The sequence below is a fragment of the Montipora capricornis genome, chromosome 13 (assembly GCF_036669925.1).
Source record: "Montipora capricornis isolate CH-2021 chromosome 13, ASM3666992v2, whole genome shotgun sequence".
Taxonomy (NCBI): domain Eukaryota; kingdom Metazoa; phylum Cnidaria; class Anthozoa; order Scleractinia; family Acroporidae; genus Montipora; species Montipora capricornis.
Window position 1 is genome coordinate 468,746 of NC_090895.1, and position 7,500 is coordinate 476,245.

General features: G+C 39.2%; 1 protein-coding gene across 1 annotated transcript in view; it reads left to right on the forward strand.

Moving 5' to 3' along the window:
- The first annotated feature begins 1,352 nt into the window (after nucleotides 1-1,352).
- LOC138029610 (protein bark beetle-like) overlaps nucleotides 1,353-7,500 on the forward strand; it is a 53,565-nt gene continuing 47,417 nt past the window's right edge. The window contains exon 1 of the mRNA XM_068877307.1: nucleotides 1,353-1,497. The gene's annotated coding sequence lies outside the window, so the exon portion shown is untranslated. The remainder of the gene's footprint in view (nucleotides 1,498-7,500) is intronic.

Genomic DNA, 7,500 nt, shown 5'->3' on the forward strand with positions numbered 1-7,500 from the left:
TATTATTATTATTATTATTATTATTATTATTATTATTATTATTATTATTATTATTATTAGTTTATTACCACTTATGTCCAGGTTTGATCCTAATTAGATGCACGGCCAATTTTGACACCCAACACGGAATGTCCCTTTAAGGACGGTGCCTACTAATTTAAAGGTATTTTTGCGCGCTTTACTGAATATGTGGGAAAAGCAGATCTTAACACGTGTTAATGAAATCCAAAAAGAAAATTGGGGGTAACCACGCATTTTTCGAAGATAATTAATCAGCAATATTTGTAATGTATGGCGTTCTTTTCCAAATTGAAGCTTAATTAGCTCTGAAAATGCATGGTTACCCCCTATTTTCTTTTTGGATTTCATTAACACTTGCTAAGTTCTGATTTCTCCGAATACTTTTGAGCCGCGCAAAAATATCCCTGTATTGATAAGCACCGCCGATAGAAAATCCGAGTATCTCGAGATAAGACGTATGCGCAATAACAATAGTAGTTCTTTTAACTGGGACTGTTCTGTTTTTAGTTGCTCTTGGGCTCATGCATCGTAACTCCCAAGAGAAACTGAAAACAATGCTAATGCAAACTTAAGAGTATTATGGTAATTTTTAAAGTAACCTATGGGCCCGTACGCACTAGGCTGACAAATTTTGTTTGGCTCAACGAAAAATCTCACCAAGAATTGTCTCCGCCAAATTTTCAATTTGGTCATCGTGGCCGCACTTAAAAACTCCTTCTTTAGATCATGCCGTGTAAATTGTAAAATATGCATAGTTTTCACGCCTGACAAAAATTTGTCCTGATTCGAAGCAGGAGGACGGCACCTTTGAACTTTGATAAGGCTTGACTAAATTTGGTGGGAAAAAATCACCGTGGGCACTTGGATCACGGAAATGGTGACAGACTTTTTGGCAAAATAAACAAAAATTTGCTCAGTGCGTACGGGCCCTATATCTCCAGATGCGAAGATCACTTCACTCTTTGTCGATCTTTCATCTCTCTAATTATTTTAGAGAGAAACTTAACATGAAAACGTTGGACAGAATACGGAATTTCAACATAACAAGAAACTGACGGAACAAACTCGACGACCATTTAATTTATAAAGTGTTTTTAATTTAATAGCATGTTTTTATTATAAATTCATGACTTTTTCAGCATATTTTCATCAAGCCTTATAAAGAAATAGTCTTGAATAACATTTATTAAACATGGGTCGCCCTCATTCTTTTTCGGAACTTTTTCTGACGTAATTTCTGAGAAATACATAAAGTAAACATTGACCGCAAAGGATCATGTTAATTTTGTTTAACTCTTTCCCGGAATGTGTTTTTCACTGATCAGTAAACCTTCCCCAATGTAGTCTGTTGATCAACACGATTCCAAATATCAAAAGGCCGCGCTTAACACGACGTTTCAATATTCTCAGGCTACCAAAATGTTCAAGAGTATCTTCATATCTCTATAGCTGAAATCAAAATCACAAGCTGTACAAGTAAGTATTCTTGTATTCGTTCTTGTTATCAAATTGGTGGTTTCAAATCCTGCAACACATAACTGACACTAAGATGACCTAAGATCTCCACGCATGGGAGTTCACGTCAAATATCAGGCTGAACTTCACTTTTCAAGTTTGCAACCTTCTTAAATCTTTATATCTCCATAGTTGAAATCAAAATCACAAGCAGTACATGTAAGTATTCTTGCATTCGTTCTGAATCTAAATGTTATAATATCTGGTTTGAAATCGGTAGATTCTAATCCTGCAACAGACAACTGACACTAATAAGATTATCATGAGATTTACATTCCCGCGTCTCCATGCAAGGGAGAAATGGGGTCAGGCTAAATTTTACTTTAAATTTTCAAGTGAGCAATTTTTTTAAATTTACCTCATTTTTTGTATGTTAGCGACAGACATCAAGAGTAAGTTCACTGTAGTATGCACAAGCAGCAAGCTAATGCCGTTATGAACGCAAAGCCGTGCTTTTTCTACGACGCATATTTTAAATTATTTTGCAGAGACATTCTCTGAGTCATTTGCTATTACCGGTAATAATTTACCTTCTCAGTCGTGTCTCGTGTTGCTCGTTGTTACAAAACACCAGGTTTCAAAGTTTAGAAAGATGAATCCCAATGGTTGGAATTTAAATCCAGTATCAATGGCAAACTATGCGGGTCATAGTTATGAGCAACCTAACGTTGGAACGTCCCTCCTTGGGACGACAAGTTCGGTCATCAACAGGGAGTACCTGCCGCCGGGAAAAATTACGGCAATGGAGCGACATTTCAGTCGTCACGTTTTCTTTCTTTTTGCCACGAGGTGGAAGAGGCATGGAACAAGTAACAGAATTTTCATTAATCCCGCCAAATCTATGTTTTTGGCGAGTATACGAAATATAAATAAAGTGCAATATCAGAGCTCCAATGTTCGAGTGCACATAATTTGACGGCTTTTACCTTTTGAATGCGGATACCGCAGAGTAGACAAAAATTGTTGCGACAAAATTCGTCCACGGATTTTTTCACAGACAATCGACATTTTGTCGCTAGTGCGGATAGGCCCTTAAAGTTTAAGGACCGGAATCTCCCACTTGCAACTGAATTTATGATATAATTTTGGAAAATTTGTTTACTTTGCGGTAAAAATCTGTCATCATTTCACATTGCTAAGTGCACCCCAAGTTTTCCATTTGGCAATTTTTTGGAAAATAGGCAAAAAACATCAAAGTCGCCGTAGTGCTTGGGTGGGGCAGGGAGATTTTGGAAAACTCGAGCTAAACAATAGGAATCATGGTGATAACTGTCAACGCTTGTCAATGAAACGTGATCGATTTGCAACACGATATAATTATGTGAACAAAACGTGGGAATTCTGAAATGTTCCCTCTTTCGAATACTGGTCAATTCGCCTACGGTCAAACTCGCCTACAACTTGTCAGCTCGCCTACGTAGGCGAGTTCGCTTCCTGACGTAGGCGAGTTCACTCAAGTAATGCTTGCCGTTTGTAACTTTATCATGGTTATCATTTTGTGAACAATGCTTGCGACTATAGCACGTTTTCTTGGTCTTGTGAAGGTCATCTTGGCATTGTTTATAATGTTCGTGAATTTCGTCAATTGGTTCAAGGAAAATGATTTTATTTCAGGGTAACGCTACACAACCGACAATCAATAGTTCTGAAGTTCTAACAAATGAGAAGAATTGCGATAGATGTGCCCCATATAATAAAATGTCTTTTTGAAATACTAGAGAGAGAGAAGTTCACTTACGAGTGGCAATATCGAACATTTGTCCCGCTTGTTGAGTGTTCAAGTCATAATTACATGAGGTACCTACTTGCCATTATACAAACCGCTTTATTGACAACAATGAGCAACTAAAATAACTTACAATACGCGCAACACTTTCCCAAATAGAATAATCCTATACTACCTAGTTATTTTTAGCTTCACATCTGAAGGTTTTATTTACAATACAAGGGATATTTCTTGCTTAATGCCTAAATACAATACAAGGAAAACTACTGAATATCCTATCTATATGTTTACTGTACGCGGGTTGGCCCATACAGTTTTGAGCAAGACTTCAAAAGCCGCCTTGCTGTCTTTCTTCTGGACTGGTACTGCTCCCAATGTCTGCCAACGTTTTGGGATCTCACAACGTCCCATTTAAGCACAGGTCGACTTAAAAATGCAGTCAGGTAAAACTCCTGGCGGGGTGGGGGAGGGGGGTCCTCCCCTGTATGCTACATTGGTAGCCCAAAGTGTATGATTTTTTAGCCGTTTTGGTCTTAAATAGAGTATGGTTTGTTCACTCAAGTCTTGAATTGGGTATGTTTTTTAGAAGAAGCTACTTCTGCATCATTTGGCGATAAGAACGTTCGTCTTTCTGGGAGTACCTCCCGCCACCATGGGGTAAAACTATGGTAGACAGAAGCTTAATTGTTGTAAAATGAGACATAGTGACTTAAGGTCAACGGGTTCCGAGCAGTTTGTAACGTATTACGATATCTCCACATAATATTTCCTATTTTGTCTCATAATATTTTTACTTAAAAGAGGTAAAATAACCGTGATGCACGAAAGGCACCCATTTTCACTGTAGATTTCTTTTGTGTTGCTTTTGCCTTTAGCAGCTCTTGGAGGGAACTAAATAACTTCATTAAAACAGCAAATTCTCAGTCGATTGAGTCATGTGAACTACTTATGATTTGACCCCGGAAATGAACGAGCATATTTAGTCGTTCTAGCGCTGGAGCGCTAATTGGGGACACTGTAAACTGAAATGTACAATGAAAGTAAATCAAGTCAAATGTTGGTTTTTGAGGAGAGGGGAAACCGGAGTACCCGGAGGAAACCTCTCGGTGCAGAGTAGAGAACCAACAAACTCAACCCACATATGACGCCGAGTCTGGGAATCGAACCCGGGCCACATTGGTGGGAGGCGAGTACTCTCACCACTGCGCCACCCCTGCACCAAGTTCATGTTACCATATTTCCACCAATGGCAAAGCTCCTCCACACCTTCACAAAAACCAACAACACCCAAAATTCTTTCATTCGCTCTGACGAAGGCCTAACACTCGAAACGTCGGCTTTCCAAGTCTTTCAGGGTGGTAATTCGACCTTTATCAACTCGTTTGATAAAAGCAAATCTTCATGTCCCTTTAAAATACATGCATACATACTTAATTGAACGCTCCCTGTAGGGGTTTTTCAGGGCCAATGAAACACAACGAAACGACGGAACAGAACAACAACAAAAATTGTTTAGAATTCCGACTGACCGGAGGCAAAGCAGTTGGCTATTTACAAGTGCAGCCGAGAAGTTGTAGAAAGCAAACCGTCTTGCTTTCTTTTTCATTCGCTCTTTTGTTTTTTGGTTAAGGAACCAATGGATCCTTTGAAGCTGGCGATTTTATGGTGCAAAAACCGCCACACTGGAGAGTAAGTTGCTCCCGGGACATCTAAAGCAAAGAAAATTTAAATAAGTTGCTTTGTTTTAGATGCCCCAGTGTGCAATAGACCTTTCTCCAAAATGGCGGCCGAAAATTCAAATGAGTCGAACTTAAAAAATAATACCAGAAATAGAGACAGCACCTTTTCTATCTTTCTCAGTTTTTCATTCAGTTTAATTTTAACTCACTCAAATCCGTTGTCACCATTTTTTGGTCAAGGGTCTATTTGCCCTCCAGTATGGCTGCTTTTGTACCATGTGATCGTACGGGCTGAAACTCTCGTCTAGTTTACTATCCTATTTTTGGAAAGGTGCGGTTGAAATGCTCCACTAAATATCTCAACCTTTTGTTCCCAATAAGTTGCAAATCAAGTGAACTAGGTGAGTTTTAAACCCAATCCGGAATAAAAGGAAAAAGGGAGTCTTTCTTAACCGAACAACAACAAATGGAAATCGATGGCAGAAGAGCGCTTTGGTCATGTCGGTGCGGGCGCCTTTTGTTAACATGTCACGCTTGCAATTTGTCGTATCTTCCAGCGTTTTCTTTAAAGCATATGCCAATATTTCCAACAAGTCGCGTTGAAATCGCACTGAACAAGATGTGGTACAGGAAAGATATCTCTTCACAACCATTGTTTTAACGATGAAATGATATATAAAATGAATCACATATCGAACTGCGATCATAGATCATATCATATATATATTGAACTATGATCCTCACAGTTATGAACGCAATTTTAGCAATTGCATAGAGGACCATGGCATCCCTTGTTTTCATATCCGCACTAGTTCAATATATAATTCATTTCATATATCATTTCATCGTTAATTGATTCATTCATCACGGGAACATTAGAACCCACAAATGACCAACTCCCATCGTCAGTGTCTTCATAGCTTAGTTGGTTAGAGTGTCGCACCGGTATCCCTAAGTCACGGGTTCAAACCCTTTTGAAGTCCTGAATTTTTCAGGCGTCTCTACGCAATTGCTAAAATTGCGTTCATAAATGCGAGGAAAATAGCTTTACCTGAACATTGTTTTGTTATTCAAATGCGGCAACGGCAGAAGTAAAAGAAAACGGTTTGTTTCGACAGCCACTTAAGCTCTGGTTGCCAAATTAATGACAATAGGTGACGTCAACGATATCTTCGCTGTTGTGGAAATTATTAAACTTGGCAGATAAACTGAAGAGATATGTTTTGCAATGTTTCCTCCCGGATACTCGTCCGAGTGCTCCTTCGTAGGAGTCAAACCGACGACCTTCGGATTTCTTAGTCGGATGATCCACCACTGATCTGGAGGGGACTTGTGGGAGATAGGCCACTACATTGTAGGTTCAATCCCACAACGGGAAAAGAGAGCCACTGAAAACCAACAAATGAATACGCGCAATGCACTTTGAATCGTACTTAACTACGTTCTTCTAAATTTGTGTAACGTCTTGCGTGACCAATTCTCGGAATCTGTTGTTTAAATAGACCTCGCATTTCAAGAGTTCTCTGTTACTCGGAATATAATTGCCTCTGAAAATTGGCCCCACAATTAGCATATCAGACTGTTATTCGGCGATAAACTGCTTTAGATAACTGAAGGAGAGCCTGGATAGACCCAGAGTGTTCATCAATCATCCGAATTTTTTTCAGACTGTGTTCTATGCCTTGAAAGGTCAGCAAGAAATAGGATAATTCTTCGTCTGGACGAAACTTTCGAGGAAGCAGTTTTGCTGTGCCAGTTCTGAAGGCAAGCCAAAGGAAACTAGCGCTTTTCTCGCAGGGTAAAAGAAGCAAATTTTGTTCATTTTCTATGCCATAAAGAGCAAGGTAGTTTCCATCTCGGAGCCAACTGCCAAGGTCTCAGGTATGGTGCTAATTAATGCTCTATTTGAGTAGACTCTATTGGACTGTAAAATGTTAACGAAAGTCAAAAACAAGTTCTAAGTTCAAGTCAAAACTCTGTTTTACATGACAGTTCTGGGATTGCAAGAGCTAATCGAGGCGTCCTGTGCAAGGAAAGCTAAAGAATCAGAGGCACCCAACCATAATCTTCGGTGAAATACCGTCGTGTTCGGGAGGGTCAAACTGTTCTAAGAATTTCGGTTTTACGTTGCCAAACAGCTACAGATTTCTTTACTAAAACATCTCCTAAAAGATTCTCAACTTGGGAAAAGCAGTCCCTTACGTTTTCGGAAGGGATTTTTTTGCAATTTTTGTTACTTAAAAAGGTCACCTGGCAGTTTCGGATGAGCAAATGGTTTGGTTGGAAGTTCTTAGAAGGTAACGCTCAGCTAGCAATTTCTGACATAAAGGTATCATTCCCTAAAATTCCCGGACACTTCAATTTTCAGCTAAGATATCCGAACAGATCAAATTCTTCTAAGTGATAAAAACATCTCTTTGGACAGTCTTTATACATTACAAGGAGCAAAGAAATGTCTCTCAAAGGCTTTTGGCTTAATTTGCTTGTTGGGTGCCCCTGAAGTATGAGGGTCACGCGATCATTGAACAAGGGCTAAACACTAAATAAAGACTAAAACGT